We start from the raw sequence: 8230 nt of genomic DNA, 5'->3' as shown, positions 1-8230 counted from the left end.
CCCCTTTTTTTTGACCCCACCCCAGGGGGGCTCTGAAACTATTCCTGGTACTGTGCTGTTCAGAAGTGACTCCAGGTAGTGCTCAGGGAGTCATAGGTGGTGCCAGGGATCCAAACAGAGTCATAGTCACTGAAGCCCTGTGCAAGGCAAGTCCCTTCGCTCCTGGACTATCTCTCCAGTCTCCTGCTGGAGGTCACGGTTTTAATAGAGAGTGCTGTGGGTGGGTATTATCAAAGCAAGAGATGATGGAGGCTACTTTGGGAGTCATCAAGCCCAGGGTCTTGTTCATGCTCTGCATGTATTCTACCATAAGAGCCATGTATCAAGCTCATTTTAGGGGCATTTGGGACGCTTTCTGAACCACGCTCAGGAGGCCTAAGTGGAAGACACCAAGAGATTGTTGGCCAACATGCTATCAGTTCAGAGCTATGCCCCATGATGCCTGGGGGACTTTGTTGTACTGAGAATTGAACCTGGGTTAGACTCTCTTTAAGCATGAGCCCTAACCATTGCCTCTAAATCCTGTCCCCATTGTTATTTTAAAGTATTATTATTTTTTAAATTTATTTTTTGGTTTTTGGGCCACACCCAGTGATGCTCAGTGGTTACTCCTGGCTATGCACTCAGAAATCACTCCTGGCTTTGGGAGACCATATGGGATGCCAGGGATTGAACCCAGGAATGTCCTGGGTCAGCCACATGCAAGGCAAATGCCCTACTGCTGCACTATCACTCTGGCCCCTATTATTAATAATTATTATTATTACTGGGTCACAGAACCACCCCTGGTAATGCTCAGTGTTTACTTCTGGTTCTGCAATCAGGGATTAGTTTCTGCAGGTCCAGCAGATCACAGTGGGTGCTAGGAATTGAACCCCAGCCATTCATGTGCAATGCAGCACCTTCACCCTCTGTTTTATCTCATCAGCTCCAGCCCCATTGTTAGTTCTAGCTGAAAAGCTGCTGGCTGCTAATTTTTATCATGACATTAAATTTCAAAGTGGCCTTTATAAATTAAAGTTGTATTGGAGTGGTCTCCACACCTCCTTTGTGGTAGCAATATGTAAATACCGTTGCTGAATTTGTTTATTTCAAGAAGGATGGGGGTGAGGATCACATGGATCGGCTGGAAATTGGAATGGAAATTGAAGAGATTCTCAGAAACCCATCTGTTTTTTCATCAGTAAAGTGAAAATAACGTAATTTTTCCATTAATTGACAGGCAGGATAATTATAGGATCAGGTTAAGAAGGTAAGAGCCTCAAATTAAGGATTATTATTAATTAAAGTTAATTTTATTGTTATTGTATGAGCATATAATAGGTTGAAGTCGGGAAAATTTGAAAAAGTATTAAAAAGAAAAATTCAAAATTCACCCAAATGCCATAACTTAAGGAATGACTATTTGGTTTATTGCCTTCTTTTTTTATTTTTATTTATTTATTTATTTATTTATTTATTTATTTATTTATTTATTTTGGTTTTTGGGTCATACTCGGCAGCGTTCAGGGGTTACTCCTGGCTCTACTCTCAGAAATCACTCCTGGCAGGCTCGGGGGACCACATGGGATGCCAGGATTTGAACCACTGACCTTCTGCATGCAAGGCAAACACCTTACCTTCATGCTATCTCTCTGGCCCCAGGTTTATTGCCTTCTGATGTGAAATTTTAAGCAAAACAGTATCAAATTAAAAAGTATTTTCTGGGGCTGGAGCGGTGGCGCAAGCGGTAGGGCATTTGCCTTGCACTGCTAACCTAGGACGGACCACAGTTCGATTTCCCAGTGTCCCATACGGTCCCCCAAGTCAGGAGTAATTTCTGAACTGGGAGTAATCCTGAAGCATCACTAGGTGTGGCCCAAAAATTAAAAAATAAGTAAAATAATAAATAAATATTTTCTTTTGTGCAAAGTATGTATGTTCTGAATCTTGTACAAGACACTGAGCTAATTGCTCAGATTATTTTAAATCAGTAGATTCTTCATAGCCCTGTAAGGTCTTGCACATGTTTTCAAATAGCCTGGAGCAGTGATTGGGGGTGATCCTAAAATTTAGAGATTTGAGGCTAATGCCTCAAACTAATTAATTATATTAGGAACTTAGGGGTGGTATGAGAACATTTCTCTTAGTCTCTTTCTCTGTCTTTCTCATTTATCATTTGTTCACAGCATTACAAAATTTCAGGGGTAAATCTTATAGCTTTCTATCTCTATATTATTTTAAACTTGGCACAATCCTCCATCCAAGTCTTTGTACTTTTCCCTCTCTGAAAGTTTTCTTTTAGCCTTCGTCTTCCCTTGCCTCTGGGAACCACAATGGTTTCCACCGAGCCTGAGAGTTTTTTGATATTTTAGTCAGTTTATTTTTTCTAATTATTTAAATTATACAGATGAATGAAAAAAATCTGGCATTTGTCTCACTTCCTTAAGCTGTTTCATAGTTAGCTGACTCCAAAGTTTTATTTCCTGTCCCAAATAGCACACTTTTATTTTTGACAGTAGCGTGGTATCCCATTAAGCATATAAACCACATCTTTATCTAGTTTTCTGTGAATGAGCTTTTTATTTATTTGTTTGTTTGGTTGGTTGGTTGTTTTGTTTTTTGAGTCAAACCCAGCCATGCTCAAGAGTTACTCCTGGCTCTGCACTCAGAAATAGCAGCCTCAGGGCACTGTATGGGATGCTGGGATTCAAACTAGGGTCTATCCTGTGTTGACCGCATGCAAGGCAAATGTCTTACTGCTGTGCTATCACTCTGGCCCCATGTGAATGAGCTTTTTAGGCAGATTCCATGCTTGGGATGTTTGAATAATGTTGCTATAAAAGCAGGGGTGAAATTATTTTTAAAATTAGTGTTTTCGTTTTATTTGAATAATCAAAAAGTGGTATTGTTATTTAATAGAAATAGCGTTTGTGTTTTTTTTTTTATTTTAGAAAGAAACTCTATACCATTTTCCATAGAGACTGCACTGATTTAACTTACATTCTCATCAAACAAGTACCTGAATTTCTCTTTCTTCACAATCTTGTCAACATTTGTGTGTGTCTGTGGGGTTTTGTGTGTCTTCTTTGGAGAAGTGTCTGTTTAGGTTTTTTGTTCTTTTATTTTTATGAAGTTGCTTGCTTTTATGTTGTTGCATGAGTTCTTTATATATTTTGAATATCAGTATCAATCTCTTACTGGGCATATGATATGCAAAAGCTTACTAGTTTGCTTCTTTGTTTTTGTGGTCATTCTTTTCACTGTGTCAAAGCTTTTTTAGGGGGGGAGTTCAGGACACACTCAACACTCAGGAGTCACTCTTGGCTCTGCACTCAGAAATCACTCCCGGCAGACTCAGAGGACCATATGGGAACCCAGGGATCAAACCTGAGTCCATCCCAGGTCTGCCTCATTCAAGGCAAACACCCTACTGCTGTACTAACACTCCAGCCCCAATGCTTCAAAGCCTTTAAATTTGTCTCATTCTTCCATTTCTCTTTCTTTTTTAAATAATATAGTATTTAAACACCTTGATTACAAACATGATTGTGGTTGGGTTTCAGTCATGTAAGGAACACCCCTCCCCATTCACCAGTACAACATTCCCATCACCAATGTCCCAAATCTCCCCCCTCCCCACCCCCGCCTGTTCTTTAGACAGGCTTTCCACTTCCCTCATTCACTCACATTGTTAGTATAGTTCTCAGTGTAGTTATTTCTCTAACTGCACTCATCACTCTTTGTGGTGAGTTTCATGAAGTGAGCTGTAGCTTCCATCCCTTCTCTCTTCTGTCTCTGAAAATTATTGCAAGAATGTCTTTCATTTTTCTTAAAACCCATAGATGAGTGAGACCATTCTGCATCGTTCTCTCTCCCTCTGATTTATTTCACTCAGCATAATAGATTCCATGTACATCCATGTATAGGAAAATTTCATGACTTCATCTCTCTTGATGGCTGCATAGTATTCTATTGCATATATGTACCACACTTTCTTTAGCCATTCCTCTGTTGTAGGGCATACTGGTTGATTTCAGACTCTTTCTATGGTAAATTGTGCTGCAATGAATATAGGTGTAAGGAAGGGATTTTTGTATTGTATTTTTGTATTCCTAGGGTATATTCCTAGGAGTGGTATAGTTGGATCGTATGGGAGCTCAATTTCCAGTTTTTGGAGCCTTCCTTTTCTCTTGCCAGTGGAGTTTAGTTACCAAATACATCTGTGATGTTGAGATCTTGAAGTGTATCACCTACATTTTCTTTTATGCATTTTATAATTTTGGATTAATATCTATGCCTTTAATCCACTTTAAGTTAATTTCTGTGTATGATATTAAAAATATGAAAAGTGACTCAGTTTTCTATTTTTTTCTTTTTTGGATGTGATATTTGGTTTTCTCAACACCATTTGTTGAAAATGTTTTATTTTTCACTGTGCAATCTTGGCTCCAATTCAGATTAGATATGTGTGTGTGTGTTTGTGTGTGTGTGTGTGTGCATTTATTTTAGGGTGATCTATTTCTATGGGGTTATATGTGCCTGTTTTTATATCACATACATTTTTTAAGCTGAATATTTTAATCCATCTGCAAACAGCCCCTAAACTGACTGGCCAAGGTCATCTCTAGAAGAATATGAACCTTGCTTGCTCAAGGTCATAAAGAGGATTATATAGGAAAGGGATATAGGAAGGATTAAGCTTTTTGAAGATATTTAAAATGATTGGCTATTGTCTAGGGGTACCTTCCTACTGCTCCCTTGTGTCCTCTTTTGTCCTACCTGGTATGGCTAGGTAGCTTGGGGAGGAGCCTGCCATGTGGCCTTTACAAAATGGTGTCCCTCCTTTTTCAGAACCCAGGTCCCCACATTCTTTCCTTCCTTCCTTCCTTCCTTCCTTCCTTCCTTCCTTCCTTCCTTCCTTCCTTCCTTCCTTCCTTCCTTCCTTCCTTCTCTTTCTTTCTTGGATTAATCTTGGCTCTGTGCTCAGAAATCACTCCTGACAGGCTCAGGGACATATGGGATACTATGGATTGAATCTGGGTTGACAGCGTGTAAGGTCTACCCGTGCTATTACTCCCGCACCTTTAATTTGTATTTGTTTGTAACATAGTTTGAAGTCAGGTAGAATAATGCCTTCAATTATTTATTTATTTATTTAAATGTTCTTTTTCCTTTTGCTATTTGAAGGTTTTGTGGTTCTATTAAAATTGTAGAATTGGAATGCTGTAGTCATAGTATAGATGGCAGAGTGCTTGCCTTGCACACAGCTGACCCAGATTCTATATTCCAAGACCTGTCAAGAATAATCCTTGAGTTCAGGGTCAGAAGTAAGCTCTGAATATGGCAGGATGTGATTCCCCCAAATTGAAGAATTGTTTGTTCTATCTCGTTGGAAAATGCCGTTGTGTTTTTGTAGAGACTGTGATGAATCTGTTACACTGCTTTAAATAACATGTTTATTTTAATATGCTTATTTTTTTCAAACTCATAATCCCAAGATGTCTCTTTTTTGTGTTCTCTTCTATTTCTTGAATCATGTCATATACTTTTAGTTACTTAATTAAAATAGTTTCTATTGTTATTTTTGTCTGGGTTTTGGGCCATACCTGGCAGTTCTGAGGGACTATTCCTGTGGTCAGGAAAACTCCTTATGCAATGCTCAGGAACCATATGTGGTGTCAAGAACCTGACTTGGGTTAGCTGTACATAAGACAAGTGTTTTAATACAAATAATATCTCTTTGTATAATTTTGAATTATAGTATAATTAAAGAATAAATTTTCACCTCATTTGTTAAGCTTTACTTCCTGGCATTTTATTTTTTCTTGTGCATAAGTATAGCTTAAAGGTTCTCAAGATAATACAATGTCTTAAACTTTATATCAGAATCATCAAGTATATACATCAGTATGTTGGCTATACTGCCAGTGGGTCTTATTCAGTTGGCCTGTAGTGGATCTTAGAATTTGTGCTTATATTGCAATTTTATTTAATTTAATTTATTTATTTATTTATTTATCTTTTTTGGTTTTTGGGTCACACTCAGCAGTGCTCAGGAGTTACTCATGGCTCTACGCTCAGGAATTGTTTTTGACAGGCCCGGGGGACCATATGGTGTGCTGGAATTTGAACCACTGACCTTCTTAAGGCAAGACAAATGCCTTACCTCCATGCTATCTCTCCGGCCTCTATATTGTCATTTTTTTTTGGTATCATGTCTTGTCAGTTGTTTGGGGGATTTCAGGAACAATGGCCCCTAGTGAGGGGGCAGAGCTGCTAGCTATCTGGAGATGTTAAGAGGCAAAGGGGAAATTCCAAACTGTGGAATATCCGAAATAGATATAGAAAAGTCACTTGTCTCAACCTTTTTTTAAATATCTTTATTTAAACACCTTGATTACAAATACAATTGTACTTAGTTTCAGTCATGTAAAGAACACCCATCTTGAGCAGTGCAACATTCCCATCACCAATGTCCCAAATCTCCCTCCTACCCACCCATCCCTGCCTGTATTCTAGACAGGTCTTCTCTTCCTTCATTCATTCACTTTGTTATGATAGTTCTCAATGTAGTTATTTCTCTAACTGCACTCATCACTCTGTGGTGAGCTTCATGTCATGAGCTGGGCCTTCGAGCTCTCCTCTTTTTACTCTCTGAGAATTATTGCAAAATGTCTTTATTTTTCTTAAAACCCATAGATGACTGAGACTATTCTGCGTCTATCTCTCTTCCTCTGGTTTATTTCACTCATCTCTCCTGATGGCTGCATAATATTCCTTTGTATATATGTACCATAGTTTCTTTAGCCATTCATCTGTTGAAGGGCATCTTGATTGTTTTCAGAGTCTGGTTATTATAAATAGTGCCACAATAAATATAGGTGTAAGGAAGGGATTTTTGTATTGTATTTTTGTGTTCCTAGGGTGTAACCTTAAGAATGGTATAGCTGGATCATATGGGAGTCCAATTTGCAGTTTTTGGAGGAATCTCCATAAAGGTTGAACTAGAAGGCATTCCCACCAGCAGTGAATAAGAGCTCCTTTCTCTCCACATCCCCACCAACACCGCCTGTTCTCATTCTTTGTGATGTATGCCAATCTCTGTAGTGTGAGACGGTACCTCATAGTTGTTTTGATTTGCATCTCCCTGATGATTAGAGATGTGGAACTTTTTTTTATGTGCCTTTTGGCCATTTGTATTTCTTCTTTGACAATGTGTCTGTTCATTTCTTCTACCCATTTTTTTTGATGGGATTAGAGGATTTTTTTCTTGGAAAGTTTTGTCAGTGCCTTGTATATTTTGGATATTAGCTCCTTATCTGATGGGTATTGGGTGAGTAGTTTCTCCCACTAAGTGGGTGGCTCTTGTATCCTGGGCACTATTTCCTTTGAGGTGCAGAAGCTTCTCAGCTTAATATATTTCTATCTGTTTGTCTCTGCTTCCACTTGTTTGGAGAGTGCAATTTCCTCCTTGAAGATACCTTTAGTCTCAATGTCATGGAGTGTTTTACCTATATGTTGTCCTATATACCTTATGTTTTCAGGTCTGATATCAAGGTCTTTAATCCATTTGGATGTTACCTTCATACATGATGTCAGCTGGGGTCTGAGTTTGCTTTTTTGCAAGTGGCTAACCAGTTGTGCCAACACCACTTGTTGAAGAGGCTTTCCTTGCTCCATTTAGGTTTCCTTGCTCCTTTATCAAAATTAGGTGATTGTATGTCTGGGGAACATTCTTTGAGTACTCAAGCCTATTTCACTAATCTGAGGGTTTGTCTTTATTCCTATACCATGCTGTTTTGATAACTATTGCTTTGTAATACAGTTTAAAGTTGGGGGAAGTAGTGCCTCCCATATTCCTTTTCCCAAGGATTGCTTTAGCTATTTGAGGGTATTTATTGTTCCAAATGAATCTCAGAAGTGTGTGATCCACTTCTTTGAGTGTTGTCCTTGCAAAGCAGCCATGCTAATCTTCTCTGTATCATTCTAATCTTAGTATATGTGCTGCCAAAGCGAGCACTTTTGACCCAATTCTTTGAAGAATGTCATGGGTATCTTTAGAAGGATTGCATTAAATCTGTACAATGCTTTAGGGAGTATTGCCATTTTAATGATGTTAATCCTGCCAATCCATGAGCAGAGTATGTGCTTCTATTTCCATGTGTCCTCTCTTATTTCTTGGAGCAGTTTTATAGTTTTCTTTGTATAGATCCTTCACATCTTTGGTCAAGTTGACTCCAAGTTTGAG

At 38.6% G+C, this 8230-nt stretch overlaps 1 non-coding gene across 1 annotated transcript; it reads right to left on the bottom strand.

Moving 5' to 3' along the window:
- Positions 1–7900: 7900 nt before the first annotated feature.
- Positions 7901–8002, bottom strand: LOC125995481 (U6 spliceosomal RNA). Its single transcript, XR_007490999.1, has one exon. It is a non-coding gene; the product is annotated as a U6 spliceosomal RNA (small nuclear RNA).
- Between the last annotated feature and the right edge of the window lie 228 nt (positions 8003–8230).

This window comes from Suncus etruscus, chromosome 17 (genome assembly GCF_024139225.1).
Source record: "Suncus etruscus isolate mSunEtr1 chromosome 17, mSunEtr1.pri.cur, whole genome shotgun sequence".
Taxonomy (NCBI): domain Eukaryota; kingdom Metazoa; phylum Chordata; class Mammalia; order Eulipotyphla; family Soricidae; genus Suncus; species Suncus etruscus.
The sequence above is the reverse complement of the archived record's forward strand: the minus strand, read 5'-3'. Positions and strand labels throughout refer to the sequence as shown.